The sequence below is a fragment of the Bos taurus genome, chromosome 21, assembly GCF_002263795.3.
Source record: "Bos taurus isolate L1 Dominette 01449 registration number 42190680 breed Hereford chromosome 21, ARS-UCD2.0, whole genome shotgun sequence".
Classification (NCBI taxonomy): Eukaryota; Metazoa; Chordata; class Mammalia; order Artiodactyla; family Bovidae; genus Bos; species Bos taurus.
In genome coordinates this window covers 65,898,990-65,924,753 of record NC_037348.1, presented here as the reverse complement: position 1 = coordinate 65,924,753, position 25,764 = coordinate 65,898,990, and the positions used below count along the sequence as shown (strand labels likewise).

Sequence of the window (25,764 nt, the reverse complement as noted above, 5' to 3'; positions counted from 1 at the left end):
GCTGCATGGAGCCAGAGGCCGAAAGGCGTGACAGCACCAACTTTTAAGAGGCGCGTCCACTTGTTGGTCCCGACCAGGGGGCTGACACCAACGTTCCTGCTCTGCCAACGACATCTGGGAACATGTGCCTCCAGGGCAGGACTGGAACCTAGAAAGAGGGGCTGAGCAGAATTAGTCCCAGTGAAATGGCCGTCCTGGGAAAACCCCTCTTCCAGAACCCCAGGGACCGCCCCCCTCCACAACATCAGGTGTCCCTGATCAGCCCTCCTAGGAGGGTGTGGGGGACGGTCCCCCAGGGGACGATCACAGCTAACATCCATGCACCTGGGCACCATCCACCTCTGCCTCCGGAGAGGGCTGGTGGATCGTTTGCATCGGCTCTGAGTTTTTGTAGTTGTCACTGCCACTATTTAGCCGTATTATTTTGGGAAGGGGGCCGCTTCTCATCTGAACCTCCCCCTCAAATCCTGGGTGAAATTCTTCACCTGGACATGTTTACCCAGCCTCTCTTGCAGCGGGAAGTGGGAACATGACCGAGGGCTCTCACAGTCATGCCCGTTCTTAGAGGCAGGCATGACCTGTGATCAAACCAAGGATGGTCAGTGGATGAGGGGCCAGCCTCCACGTACGTGCCCAGAGAGGCAGGGGCGCCAGAGCCCTTCCCGTGACGTGCCCTGGGGGCCAGGGGCTCCTCGAGCTGAGATGAGGGACCAGCCTCCACATACATACCCAGACAGCAGAGACGCTGGAGCCCCTTCCGTGAAGCGCCGTGGGGGCCGGGGCTCCTGCAGCTGAGATTTGATGCCGGAAAAGAAGTGCACCATGTTTGTTTCGTCACATATCAGCGAAAAGAACATGGGCAACTTCTTTCCAGGCACCAGTGGTCAGCCCCGATGGGCACGGACATGCTCACAGCCCATGGTCCGCCTGTGTGGAAGGGACACTGCGCGTCAGGGTGCGGCGGCCGGGCCTCGGCCAGTACCATCCAGTCAGTGGGGGCTTGAAGGCGGTGGGGCGTCTGCTCACCTGGGAGGAGGCGGACGGCGCTCGTGTCTGCAGCATCCAGGCAGCCCTCACAGGCGAGGCTGATGCGGGGCGGAGGTGGGTCACATGGCCGTCATGGATGAAGTCAATCAACCCCAGCCTCTCTCTCACTCATGATTCCAGGGAGAGCTCACGGGCAGAATCCAATAATCAGTATAGCCAGGTTCCGTACGTTTGTGATCAAGTCCGCAAATGGTCAAGCGGAGCATCATTTCAGAGGAAATGGGGTGGTCTGGGACCCTGAAATAAAATCTCCTCCGTGAGTCAGTGGTTCTGCAAGGCATCCTCTTGAGAAATGCGAAGCCAAGGACCTCAAATTAGGTGGGACAAACTGCTGAAGCAGCATCTGCTGTCCATGGACCACCCTTAGGGTGCCTGGCAAGCTCCTGATTCCAGCATCCCCTTCTTACAGACACTCCTGGTTCCTTTGAGAGATGGTCTAGTTCTACAAGGCAGTCTGTTCAGGATGACTTGTGACAAATACAGAAAATCCATCACAGAGGGCCACTGGACAATAGGGATGAAGAAATGATGTCTTTTCCAAAGTCAGCATCACTTGCAGGAAGTCCTCCCAGGGAGCGAGGAGCCTGCGGGCGAAGGAGGCAGGGGAGATGTTCTGGGGTCCAACCGTCCTTCAGGTCTCTTGGAGAGGGGCCCATGCCAATGGTGTTCCCTGGACACAAAGCACATGAATTGGGGATTACTTGTCATTCATAAATTAAACCAAGAGGACAACATTTTTGAAGTGCAAACACAGTAAATCCGTAAGAAAAAGGCATTTTTCACCAAGACTTCACCTTGGGACATTGAAGATAGCTGAACTAAGAGACATATATCCTTGAAAGATAAATGCAGGGTTTTTGTTTGTGGATCACTGCAGCAGCACGGTATCATCTGTTTATATCCAAGTAAGATAAAACCCAACTCAAACTGGCCAAAAATAAAGGGAGAGAGAGGCTTCATACAACTGAAAACCGTCAAGGCAGGGCAAGCTTCAGGCAAGGTTTGATTCAGGGGCCCAAACATGAGAGAAATCAGGGGACACTGGGGAAGAAAAAAAGATTCGGCAGGCGGGGGGCAAAAATCTTGACCAGAGTCTACTACAAGTGCCCACATGCCTTCCATGAGGTCGGCACCGGAACCAAGAAGTCTTCGAGGCTGAATTGGATACTGAAAAAGAAGTGCACCGCGAATGTTTCGTCACATATAAAGCGAAAAAGACACGGGCAACTTCTCCTTAAGCACCACACGTCAGGATCGTTCAGCAGCTCAGCTTCTCCGCGTGGCATCACTTCTGAGAGCAAATGGGTCCCGCTGGCACATCAGGTGACATGTCATCATGAAACGGGTGCCAGAAGGGACGTTTCACAATTGTCAAAACACAGAAGACGGCTCAAGGGCAACACTGCCTCAAAGGAATGGGAACGACCTTGGGCCTGGCAGTGTGGCCACTGCTGACTGCTTCAGCTCGCAGAAGTGCCCCCATGCAGACAGGACACGGGAGGTATGTGAATGAAACCCGAGTTTCTGGCGGCCCATGTGGATGACTGGCACACCCTTGCCTGTCTCCACATCCCACCCTCGTTGTAACCTCCTCGTGGTGCCGTGGACCTCCCATCACGTGTCTTTGGGCTTGGCTATGTGACTTGCTTTGACCAGTGAGACACGGACAGAGATGTGCCTGTTGCAAGTTTCAGTCTTCAGCAGCCTCTGAGTTTCCCCTCACTTTCTAGGGCCCTGTCATGGCTGCGAGACCCACACACCAGGCAGTGCAAGAGGAGAGTGACAGACGGTGAGTCCCACCTTCACCCCCTGGAGCAAGCCTCATGTCCAGAACGTGTTTTAGGTACGGAAAAAGTGAAAGCCTCTCAGTCCTGTCCGACTCTTTGCAACCTCATGGACTGTAGCCCGCCAGGCTCCTCTGTCCATGGAATTCTCCAGGCCAGAACACTGGAGTGGGTTGCTGTTCCCTTCTCCAGGGGATCTTTCCAACCCTGGAATTGAACCAGGGTCTCTTGCATTGCTGGTGGATTCTTTACCAGCTGAGCTACCAGGGAAGGACACTCAGAATTAGTGGACCAGGAGACACATGTGCTACGCTGAGCATATGGTCTTGAGTGAGATATCAACATCCATACCTTCACAGATGGTGAACTCCAAGGCGTGTTCTCTGCCATAGGTGTCATGTCCAGAATGCATCTGAAGCAGTATCTGACAATGACCAGTGTCCATCCTGGATGAGTCCTCCTAGGTCAAAAAAATGCTGAACAACAGACACAGAGATGAGTGACGACAGCAAAGCCTCCTCCCCAGGCGATGAACGTGGGTTTGAAATGCACTCAGGGAGAGGTTGGGTTCTACAGGTGGTAACGATCCAGGAGGCGCACATTGAAACCTGCCTGTGAGCACACACCGAGGCCGGTGCCTCAGCTACTTGCTCACTGGCAGCGGCACAGATACCAGTGGTGCTGCCTGGAGTCAGGCATCACATCCGGGAAATCCTCCAGGTGGTTTTACTACTGAAAAGAGATGGACCATGTGATATTCATCTCATACATGACAATCTCATCAAACAGCCTCTTTTCAGACCCCGCAAAAGAGAGCTGACGTCACGAAAGAAGGTGCTCCCAACATTAGCACTATCGGCCATAGACACACACACACACACACACACAGGCACACACTCTGGACAGACAGGACCCTGAAGCAGGTAACACACAGGTCCTGTCTTCAACCTGTGCTGTGGGCTGGGCCTCCTCCCTAACGCTTGCAGTGCAGCTTAGCCATCCGCCTGGGAGAGGTTTGACTGGGAAGAGACGATTGACTGACGATCGCTTCTACTTATTTTTTAAAAGGCGGGAGAGGGAGCCCCTGAGGGCAACCCCTCTTCCCATACAGCAGACTCACACCGGTCCCCCATCCTCCTGTATCTTTTCCAAAGTCGCCAAGATGTCATCCCACAGATGGACTGGGTGCTGGTGGATAGTCAAACGGGTGACCTACATCGTAAATGAAGTGCACGTCACCGGCCTACCATCCCCTCAGCTACCCTGGAGAGCGGCTGGTGTGTCCAGAGAGCCATCCTGGCTGGATCCCACCCGGAGGCGCCACCACCCACCGTGAGTCACCCCGCAAGGGGCAGCCTCCCTCCAACACAGCAAGCTGGGCCCTTCTCCAAACGTGGCTTCCCTTCCAAGCAGCTGTCCCTGCGACACCCGACAGTCCGCCTTCCCCCGGCTACTCAGAGTGCAGCTGGCCACGTCCCTTCCCTGAAGGCTGCATCGGGAACAGGACGTGCCTCCAGGGTGGGATTTGATACTAAAAAAGAGGTTTCCCGTGTATGTTTCATCATAAATAAAGAGAAGACAACACGGATAACCTCTCCTTCAAGTATCGAAGATTAGCCCTGGTCAAAAACACACACCAAAAAAAAAAGCAAAACATCGTGCAGCCTTCCGCTGATGCTGGAGAAGTTTTCCAGAGTCTGTGTGGCCCCGGATGGACCAGTTGACATGTGTCGTATACAAGCGAAGAGTCTGAATTGAGTGTCTTGGGGTTGCTTCCAGAGGTCAGCCAAGAAACCCTTTAAGACTTAACACTGCATAGAGGTCACTTGTGAAATATTTTCCACCAGTACAGAGAACATTTAGTTACAACTGCTTTCCAGGAATTGGAGCTTTCCTTGATGGGGACACTGTAACCTCCTTCTGGAAATATTGATATATCAGGCCTCAGGAAGTGTCCCAGCAATGGTTTGCATCCCAAGGTCAACGTTATCAGGAGCAAATTCACAGATAAATCCCACATTTTGTGGTCAAGGGGCCGGAGATGTGGTCTGCAGTGAACAGACACCCAGGCCCTGCAAGGAATCGGCTATGGGTCCAGGTAATCTTCCAGGTAAGCTGTGGTTCTAAAAACAGATGCATGATATCAAGTTAGTCCTAAGTAAAGTGAGCGCCAAGGCAGGGTAGGGACAGCTGGGAATAGAGCCAGGCCTCCATCTTCCACATGAAACACCACTTAACTACTTTCCACTGCCTTCCATTTAATTCAGCAGAATTAAGGAAGAAAAACAACTTTCATTTCTGGAAGTCAGTTGGCCAAATGTTTGTGCCACATCTGGGTTAGCTTTTCTGTTTTACTGCAAAACCCTTTTGACCATAATTCTTTGATGGGGGAATATTGATCTCTGCAGACTTTCATTTCACTAAGGAGGCAGGCCCACCCCAACAGGCTGGGAGAGCTAGGACTCAAAGTCACAGAAAAAGAAGCCCAGGCTTTCTGTTGTCAAGTGGTATAATGGTGCCCTCCCCTCTCTCTGTAGCTGGCCTTTAGAGCAGAGGACAAAGAGGGTCACCACTCAGGCTGCCCAACTCCACCCTGACAATCTGTCTCTGATCCGTGGTGAGCCACCAGAGTGCCCAGCCTGCAAGAACGCAGCAGCCGCTACCCTGGACACATCAGAGGCGATGGCCCCCGCCACGACCCCACTTCCTCACCTTTCTCTCTTTTTCCCTTCATGGCTCTTTTCTGGTGGAAGGAATAATGTTTGGGCATCAGCTAACAGGATATTAAAGACTAGTAGTCTTTCCTGGTGGCTCAGATGGTAAAGAAGCTGCCTGCAGTATAGGCAGCTAGGTTTGAACCATGGATTGGGAAGATTCCCCTGGAGAAGGAAATGGCAACCCACGCCAGTATTCTTGCCTGGAAAATTCCATGGATGAAGGAGCCTGGTGGGCTACAGTCCATGGGGTCGCAAAGAGTCAGGCACAACTGAGCACTAACACTTTCACTTTCTTCACTGCTGTTTATGGCTACCACCACAACTGTTCTGACACTCATCAAACCAAGTGGGGATGAGGTGGAAAGACCTGGGGCTTCTCAAGAACCCGTGTCCCTTCCCCAGCTGCCACGAAAAAGCCCAGAACTGAGACACGGCCTACTGCCATTGAAACAAACACCATGCAGACAACCTACCTCTGTGTCCCGGCTTTAGAGCTGACCAAGAACCACTTTCTTCCCCAAAGGTTGGCGTCACCTCCATGGAGTCCTACTGGAAAGGATATGAAAGGAGCATCAGCATCAGATACACCACGCAGAGCAAGGGAAACAGACGTGTGGGCTCACTTACCCTGGACTTGAGCTGACAACTTTTGTCTCGTTCAGGAAATCTTTCAAGCTGGTATTTGATACTGAAGAGAGGTTGGTGTGGATGCCCCCTGACGCGTGCATGCTCAGTCATGTCCAAGTCTTTGCGACCCCATGGGCTGCAGCCTGCCAGGCTCCTCTGTCCATGGAATTCTCCAGGTAAAACTACTGGAGCAGGTTGCCACTTCCATCTCCAGGGGATCTTCTTGACTCGGGGATTGAACCTATATCTCTTCTATCTCCTGCATTGGAAGGCGGGTTCATTATCAGCTGAGCCACTGGCGAAGCCCTTTGGTGTGAATAATTTGTCATAAAAGATGGAGTATACTGAAGGAAACCTCTCCTTGAGGACCGCAGAAAAGAGCCACCTCCAGACACACAGCTTCCTCCTCGACAGCAGCACTGCCCCCTAAGGATGAAGTAGATACAATGGTAAGGAACCAGGTGTGTCCCGGGTAAAGCGCATGGCCTGCGGTCAGCTATGTGCTCATTTCTCCTGGACCAGGGTTGATGATAAAGCCCCCTTCCCTGAACTGGTGTAACATCGAACATTCCTAAAGAGGTACATGCACTCCAGAATTCCTACTGGAAATAAACAGCTCCTATCCCAGACCAACTCTAGAGACCGCCAAGGCCTCGTCTTGATCTCAGAACTGGTTTTTCTCCCCAAAGATGTCATTATGTCTAGGACATCTTTTCGGAATAAACCAGAGATTGAGGGGCATGCTGGCCATGCAACAGGCATTCGCCAACATGGGTTTTTGGGCTAAGTCCAAGCTAAATGCAACCACAGATGACCTACCTGTGTGTTCCAGGCATGGAGCTATCTTGGGGACCATGGTCTTTCTCTACATGGGCATTCCTTTGGGAAGTACTCCTGAGAATGGATAAGATACTGATGGTTAGTGGAATAGGTAACTAAAATCAGAAACACGGGACAGGCTTGTGGGCAACAAGTTATTCGTATGTACAGCACCCCATCCCACAGGCTGAGGTCTGGACCAGAAGGCCTCCAAGGTGGGATCTGATACTGGAAAAAAGGTTAACCAGGTGTGTTTCATCCTCATGAAAGAAACAGAGACCTAGAAAACCTCTCCTCAAGTACCACCAATCACACTGACATGAGCTGGTTCTTCCTCAGACTTGACAGCCAATCCCAGAAGCCCTGTTAATACGGATTGCACACGAATGGTTAGTACAACAGGTGACATGAGTCATACATACAAGGCACAGGCTTTGTGGTCAACCACTTATTTCTGTCCACTGGGCAGGAGCCGACAGTAAACGTCTTCCCCGGAAGCTGAGGTCTGGACCGGAAGGCCTTCAAGATGGGATTTGATACTGGAAAAGAGGTTAACCAGGTGTGTTTCATCCTCATTAAAGAAACAGAAACCCAGAAAACCTCTCTTCAGGTACCATGGATGAACACTGACCAGAACACCAGTGATTCTTCCCCAGACTTGACCTTCAATCCTGGGCGTCCTACGAGTACGGAACTGGACTCTGGCGGTTGAAGTGCTGGTTTAAGCCACTGGTTGAGCGCATGCTGTCCATCCAAGTACCCCAGTGGAGCACACCTGGTGGCAGCCTCAACATCCTGAAACTGGCATTGTGGCCAGAGGCTGCTGAGACTACAGAGATGCTGCTCAGAAGAGCTGTCACATTTTTGGTTCACCCCCGGGGCAAACTTTTCTCAGTTACCATAGAGACACATATGCCCCCAAGCCAAGGTGGGTTCCCCCCTCCGAATTTCCCCCCAAGGATTCCCTGGATACTGAGGTGTATGACCTGGGTCATCAATAAAGTCCACACACCCTGGTCAGCTGGTCACTCCAGTACTTTGGGGTGGCGCAGACAGCATGCCCCTTCCCCTGAGTTTGGACGGCCTCACAGCTGGGAAGCCCTCCAAGACAAGATCCCCTACTGAAAACGAGTCCAAGTCTGCAGTATCTGGCACGTGGGTGGCAGACGCCTTGACGGTGTTCTCTTCCGAGTCTAGCAGAGGCCCGGCTGATCCCGCAAAGTCTCCTTCCCCCAGAGTGGACACTTCTTCCGGAAGTTCTCCAAGAGGGGATTAGATACTGAGGGTTAGTGGACCAGGTCACAAACGGCACAAATAAAGCGTGTGCTCTCTGGTCAACCATCTCATGTACCCAGGCACGTGGTGAAGCCATTCTCCTCGTCTGCAAGTTAGCCCTGCCCTCGAAGCCGCCAAGCCAGCAAGGTCTGCTGAGAAGAAGGCTGCCGCGCGACAGTCATCAGCACACACAAGACAAATGCATCACAAACAAACCCCACCGAGTGGCAAAGAGCGCAGAGCTAGTGTGCCCACCCGCCGCAGAGGTTAGCTCCAGGAAAGCGCGCAAGGCGGGATTAGATACTGCAAAGAGGTCGACCGTGTAATGTGCGCCATAAATAAAGCGAACGCGCCACGGACCACCTCTCTCCAAGTACCAAGCAGCGGCAGTGCTGACACCGGGGCAGCGGCTCTTCCTCAAAGCTGAGATCACCTCCAGGAAGGTCTTCCAAGGCGAAGATGTGATATCGAGAAGAAGTAGACCATGTGTCCTACGTCATAAATAAAGCGTACACACCATGGTCAACCGCGTCTTCAAATACCAGGAAGCCGACCTCACCTCGCCTCCCTTCATCTGGGACCACCTCCCGGAAGCCCTGGCAACCTACATCATGAGTTACCAGCCATTAGCAAGGGTGGCCGTGACCACACACACCCACGCCCAAAGCCACTACTACCACCTCCAGGCTGCCCGGTAAGGCTGGGACTGAGTGCTGAGTGCTGGCTGGGGGAATAAAGCCCGTGGTCTGTGCTGGATGCGCCTACCACCTACTTCCGAGCTGGCGTGGCCTCCAGGAAGTCCCCTCAGGCTGACTGATGCTGAGAATTAGTGGACCATGTGACATACGTCATAAAGCACACGTACGTTTTATGGTCGACCATCTCTCCACATACAGCGAAATGGTGCTGAAGCCAGACCAGCGCGTCTCCCACGAAGTTGGCTTGGCCTCGGGGAAGCCCTCTGCGACTGAATTTGATATTGAGAAGACGTGGACCACATTACATACGACATAGAGACAGCGCATGTTCTATGGTCAACCATCTTTTCAGGTACCGTGGGAAGGGCTGATGTCAGAACCGGCGTCTCTTTCCTCTCCTTAGCATCACCTTCCGGAAGCCCTCAGAGGCCAGATGCAGTACTGAGAAGAGGCCCCTATGCAATGTCTGCTAGAGGCGCAGTGGACGCGGCACAGAGAAACCCCTCAAGGACCCACAGTGGAGATGACGCCGGGACAAGCACTATGCCTGATACTCAGCACTGCCTACAGGAAGCCCCCCTAGGTGCAGTGGCTGTTACGAAAAGGCTGACTGAGTCACATGCTTTGTAAGTAAGATGTATGAAGCATGGTCAACTTCTTCTAAGTATCTCAAAGCAGTCCTGGAGCCAGAACCAATACCTCGTCTCGGAGGTGGACATGACCTCCCTGGAGACTTTTGAGGCTGAACGCGATACTGAAAAGAAGCAGACCACATTACATACGCTGTTAATCAAACACATGCAGTGTGGTGGAACCCTTTCCAGGTACCGTGAGGTCGGCGTGGGGGCCAGAACCAGGGCTCCAACTTGGCTCTCAGGCTGGCAGCATCTTCGGCAAGTTCCTCAAGGCTGGGTGGGAGATGAGGGAAGAAATGGGCCTGTGGACCGCACATCGTCTGAAAGCACTTGAGGCCAATCAGATCTTCGTGGGGGCTCAGTGTTGAATCCAGAGCCGAGGCGTCTTCCCCGAGAAGACTAAGCTTGATATGGAAAAAAGATAGACTGTACACGCATCGTCAATGAAAAATACGAGTCAGTGTGTCTCTTCAAGTACCTGGTGTGGCATCGTCTTGTGGGCGCCGTATCCGCCTCTACATGGGCACGTGGTCCTGAAGTCAGTGGAGCATAGCCTTGAGACTGATGGGACGCAGAAGGTGGCACAGCCCTGCGTGAACATTCTCCGTGCTGGCCACGGTTTCTTCAAGGACCTGGGCGAGGGGTGTGCCACAGTGGAAACGGGATCGCTCCCGAGAGGTGAGCATTGTCCTAGGGAAGCCCTTGAAGGCTGCATTTGACAGTGAGGAGGAGACGGCGTCGCAAGCATTAACAGATTAAGTACACATCTACCAGTCTACCATTCCGCCAAGTACCATGGAGCGGGGAGGGCGCGGAGACCAGCGTCGCCTCTCTTGACTTCAGGCTTTCTCCAGGAGGCTTTTGATGGCTGGGCTGGATACCAAGAAGCGGTTTACCGTCCCACATACATATTCAGAATGTATGTGGGACGGTAAACCATTTCTTCAAGTACCGCACGATGGCAGTGACGCTGGAGGAAGGCTGGCATCTGCAAAGTTGTCTCTGGGGACCTCTTCACGGCTGTTTGATGCTGAGAAGAAGCAGGTCATGGTGTCATACTAAACAAGAGTTTCGAAGTCAATCATTGTCACTGAATGCCAGAGAGCAAGCAGCACTGATCCCGAAAGAGAAGCAAGATCCACTCCCCAGAGACGGTGAGATTTCCCGAGGCAGAACTTGATATAAGAAGAGCGAGAGTATGTAATTTCGCATCATGCAGAAAAGAACATGCCATACAGAAAACCATCTCTTCGAGTGTCATGGAGAGGCCTGATGCTGGGTCCGAGGGCGCCTCCCTGAAGATGGCGTCACTTCCAGGGGCCTCGAGGATGGATTTGATACTGAGGGTTAGTGGACCGTGTTACATACGTCACAGATAAAGCGTACGCTATACGGTCTACTATCTCTCCAAGTACCACACAGGGACGCCGAGGACAGAGGCTGGGGACACGTCCAGAAAGTGTTCCAGAGCTGGAGAGAATCAGAGGGCAGGCCGACTACAACACATACATCATGCGACAAGCACACACGGGCTAGGAGTCTTGTCTCCACAGTCAGGAGCTGGCGCGGGCGCTGGAACGGGAGGCTTATCCCCAAAGCTGGCAACTCCTCCAGGAAGCCCTCCAAGGCTGCATGTCCCACCGAGCAGAAGTGGACGATGGTCTGTTTCATCATTCCAAAAATATCGATCAAATGCCCACTAGGTGTCAGGCACTGTGTTGGATCTGAGAGGATGGGTATGGGTATGGCAGGAGGGTGGGCATGGCATGTGGCAGAGAGGAACATGTGAGGGGCTGGTCGTGAGCAAATTGATGAAAAGAAGACGGCATGTGCGCCATCACAAGGAACACCTGCCTAGTTCTCCTGAGCAGGCCAAGCAAGTAGTCTCCGGGCACATGAAGCCCAGGTTGTGAGCCCTCGTTCTGAGCATCAAAAAAAAAGAAAAAAAGAATATATATATATATGCCACAAGATTGTTCCAGGCCAGATGGGCTCTGAGCAGTAACCACTGTGCCATCTTCGGTAAACCAGGCAGATGTCATTTTGGTCAACAGACTCCCTAGGGTCAGAACCTCCATCTCATCCCCAGTCTCGGCATTGCCTCCAGAAAACCTTGGAGGAGGAATTTAATATTGATCAGAGGTGGACTTTCATACAAACATAGGAACTTCAACATAGGGGACTATCTCTCCAATACCGTGATGGAAGCTGGGCTGCTGGGTCTCCCTGAAGGTGGTGTCGGTTCCATGGAGCCCTCCAAAGTCTGGCTGGGCTACTGGGACGTGGTGGCCCATGTCACACCAGTCTTTCCTCATGCACAGGCCACAAAGCAAGCCATCTCTCTTCAAGGACCATGCCTGAGGCTGGAAGCAGGGTCTCTTCCCCAGGCAGCGTCACCTCCAGACAAGCCCCCAGAGGATGCACTTAAAAGGCCTTGTTGCAAGATTCGGACATCAGACACGGGCCCCAGGGGTGACCGCAGAGTAGGGCCACGGCTAAACCCAGTGTCCTCTTCCCTCACGTTGGCAACACCTCCGGGGTGCCCTCCGAGGACGGATTGGATACTGAGAGTTAGTGGACCATGTTACATAGGTCAAAAATCACAAAGCCTACGTTCCATAGTCTACCATCTCTGCAGGAACCATGGAGTGGTGCTGACCCCAGAATCAGGGCTTGTCCCTGAAGTTGGTGTCGCTTCCAGGCTTAAGGTTTCTGAGGCCCCATTTGGCATTAGGAAGCAGGCACGTGGGGAACACAAACTGCTCCCCTCAATTGTGGGGGAGCAGTTCTGATATGGAAGACGTGCCTCCCTCCTGAACTAGCATCTCCCATAGGAAGGCCACGCCAACTCGGAAAGACCGAGAAGAGGCAAACCACACAACGCTGACTGTGCTTTGGCCATGGCACGGTCAACGGTGTCTTAATCACAGGGATGGGCAGTGGTTTGCTCTGCATGGCAGAACGGGAAGCTCTAAGAGCAGAGCTCATGTGTGAAAGGGGGCCCTTGACTTCTGGGTAACGACCTACGCGAGCTCACCCAGGCTCTGACAGTCCTCACCACATGCCACACCACCCTTGTAGACTTGAGCTGCAGGGCTGGGTGTGAAATGGGCTCTTCGTTATCCTGCTCAACACCTCCACCTCCTCCCTGAGGTCTTCCCTGGGTCTCTCCATCCCTTCTCATAGCCCAACTGCCAATACAGCCACCTTGGATGAATGGGAGGCACAGCCGAGAGGTCGGGTAATCACCATGGAAAGGGTAGGGCCGGCTCCAGGCAGCACGGTGGGGCACAGCTGTCCCGTTAAGTCTTGATGCCCACTGCATGGCACCCCCTGCTCACAGTCCAGCTGCTGAAGACCAAACTGCCTGGAACTGCATTCAAGGCATCAGCCTTTGTCCCCATCCTCATCCCTGGGCTCCCTGAGCCCTGACCCCACCCTCCAGCTCCAACCTTTGCTTCCCCTGGCCCTGCAGGGGGCAGGCTCCACAGCTCCCTGCCCATGTGGTCAAAGAAACAAGCTCATGTTTATCAAACACCCATGAGCTGCTGGAACTGTGAATAAAACATGATCTCTGTCCTCCTGGAGCTTCTAAGCTATCAGAGGAGACTCATGTGGAAATAATTAACGCAGAGCATTGATTTCAAAACTAAAAGGGGCCAAAATGTGAAAAACCAGGGACGTGTAAGAAGAAGGTCTGACCGTTTTAGAGAAAGCTTCTTAGAAGAAGGATAAAGTAAAAGATGAAGGATGAGGAAGCTAAGCCAGGAAGAGAAACCAGAGAGGACCGTGCAAGACTGAAGCAGAGGCATGGATGCAGTGTGGACTAGAGGGGTCTCATGGACCAGATGGAGCGTGAGAGAGCCAGAAATGTGCCAGAGATCAAGCCAGGTGAGGTCTAGATCATTTAGAGCCTTACAGCAAAGTTTAAAGATTACGGGTTTTATCCTCAAGCCAAGAAAAAGAACGGATAAAGAACTTGAGTTTGGCGTTTTTATACGATATCTCTTGCAAATGTGAAAAGAAATTGCTGGGGGCAAAAGTGGAAGCAGGGAGAAAGAATACAGGAGGCTCAAAGAAGAGAGTGGTGCCCTGGACAGAGTAGGAGCCACGGACATGGGGGGAAGTGGGATGTTTGGGAAGTTAGGAAGACGAGTGGAAGAGACGTGGTAAGGTCCCAGGTGTGGGTGGGGAATGGGGAGCGGTAAGACCATGGAAAGCATCTGGGCGAGTGTTGGTCACAGAAGCCAGGAGAGGGCCTCTGGGCTGGGCAGCACACCTCTGGGCTGGGGAGCACGCCTACGAGCATGGGTCGGGGGCACGCGTTCACTGCTGAACACTCCGAGTTCAAAGCGCTGGTAAGAAATCCTAGTCCAGATGCTGAGTCGGCAATCGGATGCGGGTCACCGACGGTCCTAATGGAGGCACTTCTGGGGGAAAGGTAGGGTCAGAGAGCAAACAAAAATGAGACATGAAGGATCCACCAAGAAGATGGTGGCTCGAGATTTTTTAGACTCGAAGGATCACAGCCTGGTAGGAGCCCATGGGAAGGCTGTAGGAAGTGGGGGCTGGAAAGGGCAGTGGGAGACCCCTGAGAAGCTGAAGAATGGAGTCAGGCTTTGGGGCAGGTGCTGCTGGGCCAGAAGGAGGTCACCTCCTCCACTGGTCCTAGGGAAAGGGAAGCAAGGGGCCGGGGAGGATGTGGGGAAGCCACGGGGGTTCTCTTGGATGGCCTTGATGTTCTCTGTGTCCGGGATCGGGGAAGAAGCCAGTCACATCGCTCCTTGGTATGGGGGCTCCTCTGACGCAGGGAGGGGGTCACTGGCCCAGCATCAGATATTCCACTGAGTAGTGGGCGAGGAAAGAATGGACAACTCTGAGTAGCAAAGATGGACCCAGAAAGTACCCTTGTCCTGGATAAAGTGACATGCCACTCCACTGGCATCCTGGACCACTAGAGACACAGGGAAGCCCACCTTTCCCTCCCCCCTCCAGACCCCAGAGGGTGGCTCTTCTCACTTCCCCAGACCCCAGGCATCACTCCACTCCCTTGCACGTCTACTGGCTCACCCACTCTTTCAAGGGCACATCGACCCACCCATCCACTCGCGTATTCCGTCTCACAAACTCACCCCCTCACACACATCTACTCCCCCACTAATTCACCTGTTCATTGATGTCCTTGCAGACACACAGCCATGAACACACATGTGCCAACATCAGTCCCATGAGGAGCCCAAGGCGGCCCTGGAGCGATTTCTGTGTTCCTGCCTCCTGGGAGCTCACAGGATGGGAGAGAGACAGACACAATCCGCAGAGTGACGCGTGATGACGGAGCAGCACTGCGGCGAGGATTTTGAGTCCAGAAACAGGACAGGGTTTCAGCTCCTGCAGGATGGCCCGGACACAGAAAGCACCGTGTTCCTCCCAAAGAGGAGGGCAAGCGGGCGGGGAAGGCAAGCAGAGGAGATGGTGAAAAGACCCACTCACCTCTTAGTATTTGGGAGGGGATACACAAGAGGAAGGGGAAGAAACAGATACATCCTCAACTTAATAATTACACAGAGGGCAGAGGGAGCACAAAATCATTTCACTTAAAAAAAAAAAACTATTTCATTTTTACTGTAGAGAAACTTAGATGTAAGCTGTTTAAAAAACAAGCAAACAAACAAAACTGAGGTGTAAGCACTAATAGACTTAGAAACTGATTGTATACTTTTTGAATCATCAAAAAACAATTTTAAGAAAAACGTTGTTGTTGTTGAGTCACTAGGTCATGTCTGACTCTTTTGTGACCCCATAGACTGTAGCCCTCCAGGCTCCTCTGTCCATGGGATTTTCCAGGAAAGATACTGGAGTGAGTTCCCATGCCCTCCTCCAGGGGATCTTCCCGACCCAGGGATCGAACCTGCCTCTCCTGCACTGCAGGTGGATTCTTTGCAACCGAGCGACCACTGAAGCCCAAGAAAAACGTGGTGTATATAAGACAGCAGGAAAGAAACTCAGGGTGAAAAAAGAAAACAAGCCTTAAGTGCAATTTTCTGAAGTTAAAACAAGAAAATCCAGAAAACAAATGTGAGTTATACACCCTTAAAAGGAGTTTCCAACTCAAGTCAAAAATCCTCAAAGCCAACTCTTTGTTGTCTATTTGAAGCACACATTCAACAAATTGAAAAAATAATCAAACCCAAGGAATGGGCATCCATTTTCATGCATTTGACTCTCAGGCAGCCCACACAATCATGCAATGACATCTGAAAAAACCACGGAATTCATACAGCAGCCGACGGCCAGCAATCAGCTTCCTGTCGGCAGCATCCTCAGTTTTGCATATACAGCAATTTGCTCAACTTATTTGTGCAATTCCTTAAATGATTCATTGTGCAGGTTTTCAAATGGTATTTTAGGGGTGCTTGAGACCCCCACCACTGTCAGGATGGTGCCCACAGCTCAAGGTCTCCATCCAGCTCCAAACAGGGCAGCTTTGATCTGATCTATTTTACTTATTGGGCTTCTGGGTAATATTTGGACTGAATAAAAGGCTTGGCTGCCGTTGAAAACCAGTATTTAGTTACATTTTGCTCTTATTGTTTTATAAAAATAAGTGGAAAATGGAAAAAAGAAAATCAGTGATATCAGTGGTAAGAGTACAGATCTCATATGTACTTAAGAAATTAAGACAAACACGGAAATCCTTAGGCGAACCCAATATGGCCAGTCCTAAGTTTCAATAATTGAATTTAAGGCAGTCAACTATGTGTTTGGAAAAAATAAAATTAAAGAACATCCATGGAATGCTAGAAATTGCCTGGAAAGGTACAGAATGTTGAGCTCTCGAGGAGCAGAATTCTTTGGAACACACAAGTCTCTGATTCAACTTTCAAACAACACTTTGCCTTGAATACAGACTTTCAGAAACAATTATATGAGAAAGCAGGGTTACCAGACTCAGGAAAACAAATGAAAATGAAGCAGAAGTGCTTCTGAATTTCAAGTACCCAAGAGCACAGTCATTATATAGGTTGATGAAAAACACCTCTCAGAGACAGAAGGTACCATCCATAGCAATGACACTCACGAACATTTACATTAGGAATAAAATAGCATCCAAAGATGGGGAAATAGAAGCACAGTTTCCAAAAACCTCTCAGTCCAAAGTCATCAAGTGGGCAAAAAGAAAATGAGAAAAATACCTCGAATCCAGAGACAAGCAACATCATATTTAACAGAAAATGAGAAATAAAGAAAAAGGTTTACTTCTTCAATATTAGTTTATACTGTTCAAAAAGTTCTAATCAATATAACAAAGGCAAAAAAATAGATAAATGTTATAAACTCTTAGAGTGAGGTTTAAATTATGATTGTTTTATAGGTTACATAATTTTTTACTAAGAAAATCCAAAAGAATAAACTGAAAAGCCTGTAAAATGAAATGCCTTTACATCAAAACCTATAAACAAGATGTCACCTGACTTTTAAAGGCCCCTCGAGTCATTCAAAAAAGTGATAAAAGAAGGCACAAAGAAGACATCCATAAATTCTCAAAGTAGTTTGTGTGTCCACATTTTCTAACCACGATAAAATAAGATCACAATTTAATAAGAAAGTATAAGCAACAATACAACCCAAATAAAGTAGAAAATAATTTAAAAAGTAAGTTCCATTTTTGCACATTTTATTCAGATAATCATTTCTTCTAAGAACAAGAAGAAATGAAAAGCATTAATTACAAGAAATTGAAAGCATAATTACAAAGAGTTTAAAATTTTGAAAAGACTACATATTAAAACTCATCACATGCAGTCAAAATTGCAACTAGAGGCAAATTCATATTATGAAATGCTTTCATTATTAAAGAAGAATAACAGAAAGGACATATGAACAGGTCCACAAAATAAGGAAACCAGAAGGCAGGAGTCCATAAGGATAAAAGCAGATATTGGTGAATTTGAACACACACACAAAAAAGTTAAATTGACAACTTATTCCAAGAACTGATTCCTGAAAAATCTCAAAATAGACACTCCTGTAGCTCATCTAATACACGTCCAAAATTAAGAATGATAAAGACGACATAGAAATAAATTTTATTATACAAATAGTACTTACAATTCTATACTAAGAAGTATTTACATCTCAAAACATAGATTATTTCCTAGGATTAATATTGGCTTTAAAAGAATCACAGCGCACTCACTATGTGCCAGACTCAAGGCAAGACACTTTATCTCTTTAATTCTCACAGCGGCCGTCTTGTTATCCATTTAACAAGTGCACAAAATAAGAATTAGGGAGAAGACATAGTTTTCCTGAGGTCACATGAGAAATGAGAGAGCAAGAATTTGAACCCAAGTTGTCTGATTCCAGTGCCTGCACACGTAAACACTAAGCTATATGAGAAAAAGAAGCAAACAATCTAAAGATTTAGGAAATCTAAAGTATCCAATAAATACAGAAGAAATAGAAAAGGTTGCCAGAATTATCCCAGGAGAGTTATATAGCTATGTTTTTTCAAGTTTTCCATGAAATAGATCATTTAAATGATGTACATATGGTACAGAACACAGAAAAAGATGGAACGCTCCCTAATTCATTTTACAAAGCTAGCATAACTTTGATATCAAATGACCAAAACTTTAATTCCAAATACTAGCAGACCAAATCATGAAGTATATTAAAAGAACAATAAACGAAAACCAGGTAGAATTTGACCCAAAAATGTTTCAAAGTTATGAAACATTATTATAATTCATTTCATCAATAGATCAATGGAGAAAAACAACACAAGTATCTCTACAGATATCAAAAAAGTATTTCAGGAAATTCTAATCCATTCCTGATTTTAATCATACATGAAGTAGATACTTAATTAGCATTATAAAAAACATACAGCCTTAAAAAGTACCTGTTATCATAATTAACATGAACCAGAAATGAGACAAAGATTTGTTATCAACAATTTAATGTTTTGGAAGATCCAGACAATACTATAAGACAAGAAAGAAAAGTAAAAGAGATAAAATATTTTCAAAATTTTCTATAATTGTATATGACACTTTACCTAGAAATTCCAAAACATTCAACTGAAAACTTGTAGAACATATGAGAAAATTTAATGAGATAGACAATAATAATAGATACATAATCTCTTCCCTACATACCAGTAATAACCAGTTAGAAAATACAAGAAAAATTCACAACAGAAGCAATACGTAGTTCCTTGAAATAAACTCAATAACAAATTGTGAATTCGTCAAATTTGATGAATTGTGACTATATATTATAAACTATAAAAGATGTAAAGCCCAAGTGTCAAAACATACCAATTCTCTTTATAATTTTATAAAATTTCACAGAAAATCTATAAGGAATGTTTTTAACTTCACTATATCACTAAAATTCACCTGGAAAAATAACAAGTGAGACTAATCAAGAAAATCTTGAAAAATAAGAATGAAGGAAGACTATTTCTATCAAATAATAATACAAATTTTAACAATATGATCTATTAAAACAGCAATACTAGGATAAGAATAGACAGATTAATGTTAAATAGAAAGCCACAATGAGGAACAAAAACTATCTAACATGTAGCATGTGGAAATGGAGCAAAAAGTCGTTTCCTACAATAATTCAATTAAAGGAGTAAAGATTCAATATAGAGAAGAAATCATGAAGGAACTAGAAAAAAAAATGTGACTAAACATATAAGCTTGGGGTAGGAAATGTCTTTCTAAGTAAGAAGTAACTATAAGAAAAAATTAGTGATAGATTTTTTAGAAAATAAAAATTGTAAATAAAAAGTTAAATGCTCCATGAACAAAATGGAATGGTAAATGAAAAATGGGGGCGGGGGCAGGATATTGGTAACATAGGATGGAAAAACAGTTACTATTCTTACTTTGAAAGGTATTAATAAAATAAAAACAAAAGATACAGCAGTAGAGAGAGATGGGTAAATGACTTTCAGTTCAGCATAGTGAATAGCATGTATCTATATGCTATATCCACCAGCCTTTGCTCTTGAAACTGCGCTAAATGAAAGTGCAGAGATTTTGATCTTGAGCATGAGTACAGAGGACAAACACAAGACAACAGGAGATTTGGAATTGATTCAGAGCTGGGAACCCTGGACTGGCAGTGAGGAGAGCTGAAATAAAGGCCAGTGCAGTCAAGAGAACCCACAGAAGTCTCAGGAACCTCCAGGAAAGCCTGGGCCTAAATAAGATCAATTGGCTAAAAGTCTGTTAAAGAAGAAGACAGAGCCCCCAGTCTTCACCTGTTAGGCAAAGCCTTCCCTAACCTGGAGAGAAGACTGAAAAGGCATTACATGCAGAGAGCAAGCAGAGGTGACTGGAGCAGAGATGCATGCACAGCTGAGGGCCAGAGCCCTACATCAAAAGAGAAAGAAGGCAAACTCTTCAAGCTGGATGTTCAGACCACTCAGTCTTCCTTCACAAACCTCACAGAGCACCAGCAATTAGTAAAATTCTAGATCAGAAACTCTTTGGATCATCCAATCAATCTAAAAGAAAAAGACATAAAAATGCTAAAACCTGGGGTTCCACAATACAAAGACCAGTTAGCTCTCTCTACAGTAAACTCCATAGTTTACAAGACCCAACCACGTACTGAGAGCTTCCAAATAGTTCTGTAGTTTATCTGGATGTGTGCATTGTATATATATATATCTATCAATATCATCTATATCTATATATCTATCTATACAACCAGAGAGTTGAGAAAAGAACCTAAAATGAAAGTTAGACAATGACACACACTTGGAAGGAAAAAACAGGAAAAAAAAAAAAGTTTGAAGATTCTTTCAGAGAAAGACAATTTCAAAAAACTAATATTAATATTTTTAGAAATGTCAAAGAAGCGATTGCATCCATGAAACAAAATTCAATAAAACAATATTTAGAGTGTAATAAAAAATTCTTGAAAATCAGAGACTGCAGAAATGAAAATAGATTAAAAGATGAAGACAGAGTAATTGCTCAGTAAGAGAACAAAGAGATTGAGATACAAAAATCAGAGGAAAAATACGTGAAAAGCAGAGAACCTGTCAAAGAGATCCTACATACAAACAATATAAGTTCAAGAGAAAACAGATGAGAGGCCATTGTCCAAGGAACTGAACAAGAGACGTCCACAACTGAAAGACATACGCTTTCAGATCAAAAGGGCCTGGCCAAACGGATGAATGTAGACCACATCGAAATATACACACATGAAACTTACAACACAGTGAGAAAAGGCCAGAAGTTCCGGAAAGGGAGGGTAACGGAAGATCACATACAAGGGATGGGAGTCAGAAGTCTTCAGACTTCCGATCAGTATCACGGGAAGCCAGAAGACAGCTATTTACGCTTTTCAAATCTGAAGGGGAAAAAAGGTACCAACGAGAATTCTGTACCAAGCTAAACTATCACCACCAGTGTGGACTAGACGTCACCCTTTTCTTATGTGAAAGATCTCCAAAAATGTACCTCCCATGAACCCTTTCCCAGGAAACTGCTAGAGGATGCACTCTAGCTAAACAAGCGAGTGAACAAAAAATGAGAATAACACAGGATTTACAAAACTAGGGATCCGACCAAGGAGAATTCCCAGGAAGAAATGAGGAAGTGATTCCACGGTAAGGGCAGAAAGCCCAAAGACGAACCCATCCTGAACAAAAGAGGGAAGGAGGCTCCAGGAAGAGAGGTCTTCAAAAAGATAAACACATTAGATAAAACGAAAAACACTAACGTGTTTGGATGTCATGAAAGGCTGGAGATGAATTTGGGATAAGTTCATTAATAACCAACCAAAGAGAGAAGGAAAAAAGAAAGACAAAACCAAAAAATTATCGACTCCAGAGAAAACAGAAGTTGCAAGGAAAAGTAAAAAATCACAGTGCTGTTGCTGAACTCTCAAGTATTTACAGTGTTGTAATACATAAAGACGGAATACTGATCAAACCAAAACTGAGCTAAATAAATTAAAAGAAGGGGACAGACAGGTATTCTTGTGTGTGTTGAGGCCAAAGGTGAAAGATTTCAATCTTCATTTTCTGTGGTTGAAAAGTCAAGGTAATGCCTAAGTCAAAAAAAAAATTTTTTTTTTGAGAACTAGAAAAATCAGAATGTTACTTAGAAAAATTGTTGTAAATGTCAAAAGAACGATTTAAAAGAGTAAAAAGCTGTAGCTTAGGTGGATATGGAATTGGAGTGGAGAAGGATGCTTCTACATAATCTTGTAAAGCTATTTGACTCTTAAAATGAAGCATATGCATGACTTTGACAAAAAGAAAACTTAATGAAAGCTGAATAAAGCAAAGAAACTGAACTGGCAATTCAGCTATAGAGAACCAATAAAGATATGGGGAAATGCTCTTATCACAGATAATAAAAGAACTGAAAATGAGAAGAATGAAATTTGGCAAATTGATGTTTAAAACCTTGATAATTCCCAGAGAAAGTCACTTGTTAAACTAATTCTGAGAATGTAAATTGGTACAAAGTTCAAGGGGGACAATTTGGCCATAAAATGCTCGCACCTTTTGACATGGCCACTCCACTCTTACGAGTACAAATAAGAGACATACGTGAAGATGGAAAAACAAAGCTGCTCACTCCAACTTCTATCATCCAACTTTTAAAAATCATGTAAATATCTGACAAGCGTGCGTCAATTAAATCAATTATGATATAGTCATTTGCCAGGATACTAGGTAAAAAAAAAATCATAAGATAGGAAATTACTTAATGGCATGGGACATGTTTAGGATGTCTACTTAGGTGAAAAATTAGGATGGCTATGATGAACCCAATTAAAAATGTGTGTACATATGTATACACATACACACACACACTCACTTTTGCAATTTACAAGTGAAACCAAAAGACCAGAAGCTGGTCTTCAAAGTGTTGGCAGTGGTCATCTTTGAGTGGTGAGACTAGGGTGAGTCCTGTTCTTCCTCTTGTTCTGTTCAGTGTTTTGCAATAAATGTGTTTCTTTTTCTAGAATTATTACATGTAATAAGTTTTAGTTATCAGCTTAGTATCTTTTCTAGGAAAAACTCACATGACTCCCCCTTCTTCATTCTCTACTACAGAAATGAAATTATCTGCATAATTTGTAAAAGAGATTTCAGTGTGGGGCAAGGGTGTGAAGGTAACCCTGAGTCCTAAAAAGGACTCTGGTGTCCAGTCAGCTGCAAAGTGACCAGTTGGATCGGACCAGGGATGAAGGCCAGGTGTCTGGAGTCGGGCCCCAGCTGACCTCACCTCTTTGCCCTGGGTAACTTCTGAATGGCTTCACCCTCCACTCAGAGAAGCAGCTGCCAGAAATGGCCCCACCGCTACCTGCCCTCTGGGACCTGCATGTGTGCCCCAGCTCTCCTAGGATCCCCTCCGGCTTTATCTTTCCTAGACCATGCCTGACGCTTAGTCACCGGCACACGTGCCTCTTAGAGTGTAACCCAGAAAAGCAGAACTCACCCAGCGAAGGAAGGGATACACCCATCGGAATCACCCAGGGGAAGTCCTGTGCTCCACCAACCACACCTCCACGGGCTCCGTGTAAACAACCTTCCAAGACAAGAGGGCTGAGTCACAAAACCAAGTCCAACTGTGTGAGCGCATGTCTAACCACAACCGCAGTGTCCAGCCCCAGCAGGGCTGTTGGGAATGGCGAGGCCAGCCCTGGGGACACGGAGCTGGAGCAGAGCCGCTCCCACCTTTGGGATGCTTCTAATCCAACGAGAAACGAACAGCCATGGCATGGAACTCAGGGGTGCTGCACGGGTCTAGGTGCGAATGGGCGAAGGACGAGAAACTCAGGCTGGGCCACGGCAGAGGGGAGGATGGAGAGTTTCAGCCAGCCTGGATGTTCCTCAAGATAAACACGGGGGCCCATGTGACTGGCTGAGCCGATCAGCGCCCTCAGCCTTCCACCCATCAAGGCAGCACTAGTATTAGCATCACTGCCATCATCCTTATATCCAGGGATACACGGAACTGGACTGATGACAGTCTTCAATCCCAATACCAGCCATCACTGGTCCACAGACGGCTCTTTCAGTTTATCCCCTTTAGGCGACATTTTAAGAAGGTACTGCTCATTCATAAACCCACCAGAGTGTCAACCCAGAGGTGGCCACTCTGTGCAGCCCCGGGGTCACAGGGCCCCCCTGCAGCCCTGCTGCTGGAGGTGGGCACCCCCCAATCCTGGATTTGGGAGCTGTGCTCCGGCTCTCCACCTCTCACCCTGATCAGTTCTCGCCTCGCCGTTCCTGACCTGGGGACCAGGCTCAGCCTGGCTCTCCCTGCTGGGAAGGAAATGGGCTGGTCTCAACAGCAGACCAGACCCAACTGATCTTCTCCCAGAGGTCCTGGCAGCCAGGGCTTGGGGGCAAGTGAGCACCAAGTGGGCTCTGGGGCAGGGGGCGAGCTCAGGCAGACCCAGGGTGGCCCTGCATCAGCTCCCCTGATGGGCAGGGCCCTGTGATCCTTGTATTTTGAAACGAGCTGTTTGGGGCAACTATTAGGAGCAGGAGGAGCATTTTCTAGACGCTTCTCTGCAGGGTTTTTATAACCCTTCTCTGCAGGTAACCAAAGTTACCAAACTGGTGGACCTGGCCAAGAGCACTGGTTCAGTTCTTTCATCCTGACACGCAAACCGCAAACCGTGCTGTGATGCTCTCAGGACCCAAACCCTGGCATGAATGGAGATATAGCCTCCGATCCCACAGGTGGAACAGCAGACACCAGGCTCCGTGCCCAGAGCACCTCCCCACTCCCCTCTCAGCAGAAGTGAGGGGACAGTCGGGGCCACAGCTGGGACACATCTAAGCGGGCCCACCTTCCTCCCCTCCGGGCAGCTGCCAGCAGCTCACGCTGACACCGGGGCCGTCTGCCGGGGACGCGGCCCAGACCCCGCCAAGCTAACGGACGCTCACTGTATCATGTTGAAAAAACACACGAGCTGGGAGATGCCTTAGATCTGCAGGAAAAGAAAATAAAACCTGGCCCCCAAATTACAAGTGAGGCTCAAGGGCCTGGAAGGATCCATGCGATGGGATAGATTTTCTCTTGCCCCAGTGGGCGCAAGGGGGATGACAGAGCTTGGTGCTGTCATCCTTGCTTCAATCTGCAGATGGGGAAACTGAGGCCAGGCTAGGCAGCCTCTGGCTACAACTGCGAGACTCAGGTGATGAAAAGAAGGATGCAACACCCCTGAGAGGGTCCCTGGGGGAGACCAAGGTCCTGGGAGACCAGGGGAGGGAAGACGTGAGGAGGAGGAGGCCAGTGGGGAGATTCTGCGCGGGAAGGAAAACCCACAGCACCGCTGAGGCTCAAGGGCAGGGACGGGAGAAGAACACGTGACACGGAGCTCACACGCTGCACAGGGCAGGGAGCTGCACGCAGGGGCCACATGCTTCGGTCAGGGCACAGCTCTTCACACTTTCAAGATGCTGGCAGAATCAATGAATGAAATTTGACTTCCCTTTTACAGATGACGGGCATGGGACTTGGAGAGGCCTGGTGATGTCCCCAAAGGCACACCTTGCTGTCCTTCCTGGTAGAAAGAAGACGAAGAAGTCAGAAAAGAATGAGACACAACAGAATCGCCTGTCCTCGGGGGGCCAGGCTGGAGCCAGCGTCCACTCAGCGAGGACTGTCGGCCCCTCCAGCACTCACACACGTGTCCCATTGATATCACGACCAGCTCAAAGTCCCCTCTGGCTTCTGGAGGGTCTAAGGCCTCCAACAAAAAGTTTCAAAGAAGGGCTGATGAGGCTGACCCAGCCCGCTCCAGTTTCATCAGAGAAGCAAAACCAAACCGCGGAATTCTGTCTTGCAAACCCTCAGCCTACTCAATGACAGCTGAAGGCTTGTTTTCAATCTTCCCTTCCCTTCTTGGGGAGGAGGCCTCAGCGACCCCCACAAACCAGACTCAGTTCTGGCCGGTGGCCACTGGGTTTCAAATTTTGAAATGGGCCTTTTGCAAAATGTTCAGTTTCAAGCCCTTGGTCCGACTGCTTACATTCTGTCCAAACTTCCTGGGGGAGTGAGATTTATTTAAGAAAGGAATAAAATCCCCACGTTCAACCCATCGAGTGAAAACACGTTCCATCCCAGGCAATTTCAAGGATTAAGGTTACATATCTCTT

The 25,764-nt window shown here is 48.0% G+C and overlaps 2 long non-coding RNA genes and 15 other non-coding genes across 17 annotated transcripts in view; 1 reads left to right on the top strand and 16 right to left on the bottom strand.

Annotated features, from left to right (window-relative positions):
* Positions 1–799: 799 nt before the first annotated feature.
* Positions 800–880, bottom strand: MIR495 (microRNA mir-495). The gene has a single exon (NR_031322.1). It is a non-coding gene; the product is annotated as a microRNA mir-495 (primary transcript).
* On the bottom strand, positions 878–12,731 carry LOC132343391 (uncharacterized). Its single transcript, XR_009492226.1, has 4 exons — positions 6,995–12,731; positions 6,176–6,601; positions 3,183–6,094; positions 878–1,717 (listed from the first exon to the last, which is right to left on the bottom strand). It is a non-coding gene; the product is annotated as an uncharacterized lncRNA (long non-coding RNA).
* MIR543 (microRNA mir-543) lies at positions 2,211–2,290 on the bottom strand. The gene has a single exon (NR_031184.1). It is a non-coding gene; the product is annotated as a microRNA mir-543 (primary transcript).
* MIR1193 (microRNA mir-1193) lies at positions 4,005–4,109 on the bottom strand. Its single transcript, NR_031087.1, has one exon. It is a non-coding gene; the product is annotated as a microRNA mir-1193 (primary transcript).
* On the bottom strand, positions 4,357–4,441 carry MIR494 (microRNA mir-494). The gene has a single exon (NR_031320.1). It is a non-coding gene; the product is annotated as a microRNA mir-494 (primary transcript).
* On the bottom strand, positions 7,218–7,300 carry MIR329A (microRNA mir-329a). Its single transcript, NR_031205.1, has one exon. It is a non-coding gene; the product is annotated as a microRNA mir-329a (primary transcript).
* Positions 7,528–7,610, bottom strand: MIR329B (microRNA mir-329b). The gene has a single exon (NR_031209.1). It is a non-coding gene; the product is annotated as a microRNA mir-329b (primary transcript).
* Positions 8,264–8,351, bottom strand: MIR758 (microRNA mir-758). Its single transcript, NR_031378.1, has one exon. It is a non-coding gene; the product is annotated as a microRNA mir-758 (primary transcript).
* Positions 8,564–8,649, bottom strand: MIR323 (microRNA mir-323). The gene has a single exon (NR_031131.1). It is a non-coding gene; the product is annotated as a microRNA mir-323 (primary transcript).
* Positions 8,722–8,818, bottom strand: MIR1197 (microRNA mir-1197). The gene has a single exon (NR_031085.1). It is a non-coding gene; the product is annotated as a microRNA mir-1197 (primary transcript).
* Positions 9,086–9,160, bottom strand: MIR411B (microRNA mir-411b). The gene has a single exon (NR_107763.1). It is a non-coding gene; the product is annotated as a microRNA mir-411b (primary transcript).
* MIR380 (microRNA mir-380) lies at positions 9,254–9,314 on the bottom strand. The gene has a single exon (NR_031353.1). It is a non-coding gene; the product is annotated as a microRNA mir-380 (primary transcript).
* Positions 10,485–10,547, bottom strand: MIR299 (microRNA mir-299). The gene has a single exon (NR_031143.1). It is a non-coding gene; the product is annotated as a microRNA mir-299 (primary transcript).
* MIR299-2 (microRNA mir-299-2) lies at positions 10,491–10,542 on the top strand. Its single transcript, NR_162339.1, has one exon. It is a non-coding gene; the product is annotated as a microRNA mir-299-2 (primary transcript).
* On the bottom strand, positions 10,938–11,019 carry MIR411A (microRNA mir-411a). The gene has a single exon (NR_031068.1). It is a non-coding gene; the product is annotated as a microRNA mir-411a (primary transcript).
* On the bottom strand, positions 12,161–12,246 carry MIR379 (microRNA mir-379). Its single transcript, NR_030896.1, has one exon. It is a non-coding gene; the product is annotated as a microRNA mir-379 (primary transcript).
* Positions 12,732–17,247: 4,516 nt separating the features above from the next.
* The window catches only part of MEG8 (proline-rich receptor-like protein kinase PERK10), a 125,523-nt gene continuing 117,006 nt past the window's right edge, over positions 17,248–25,764 (bottom strand). Inside the window, exon 42 of the long non-coding RNA NR_146189.2 lies at positions 17,248–25,169. This is a non-coding gene — a long non-coding RNA (proline-rich receptor-like protein kinase PERK10). The remainder of the gene's footprint in view (positions 25,170–25,764) is intronic.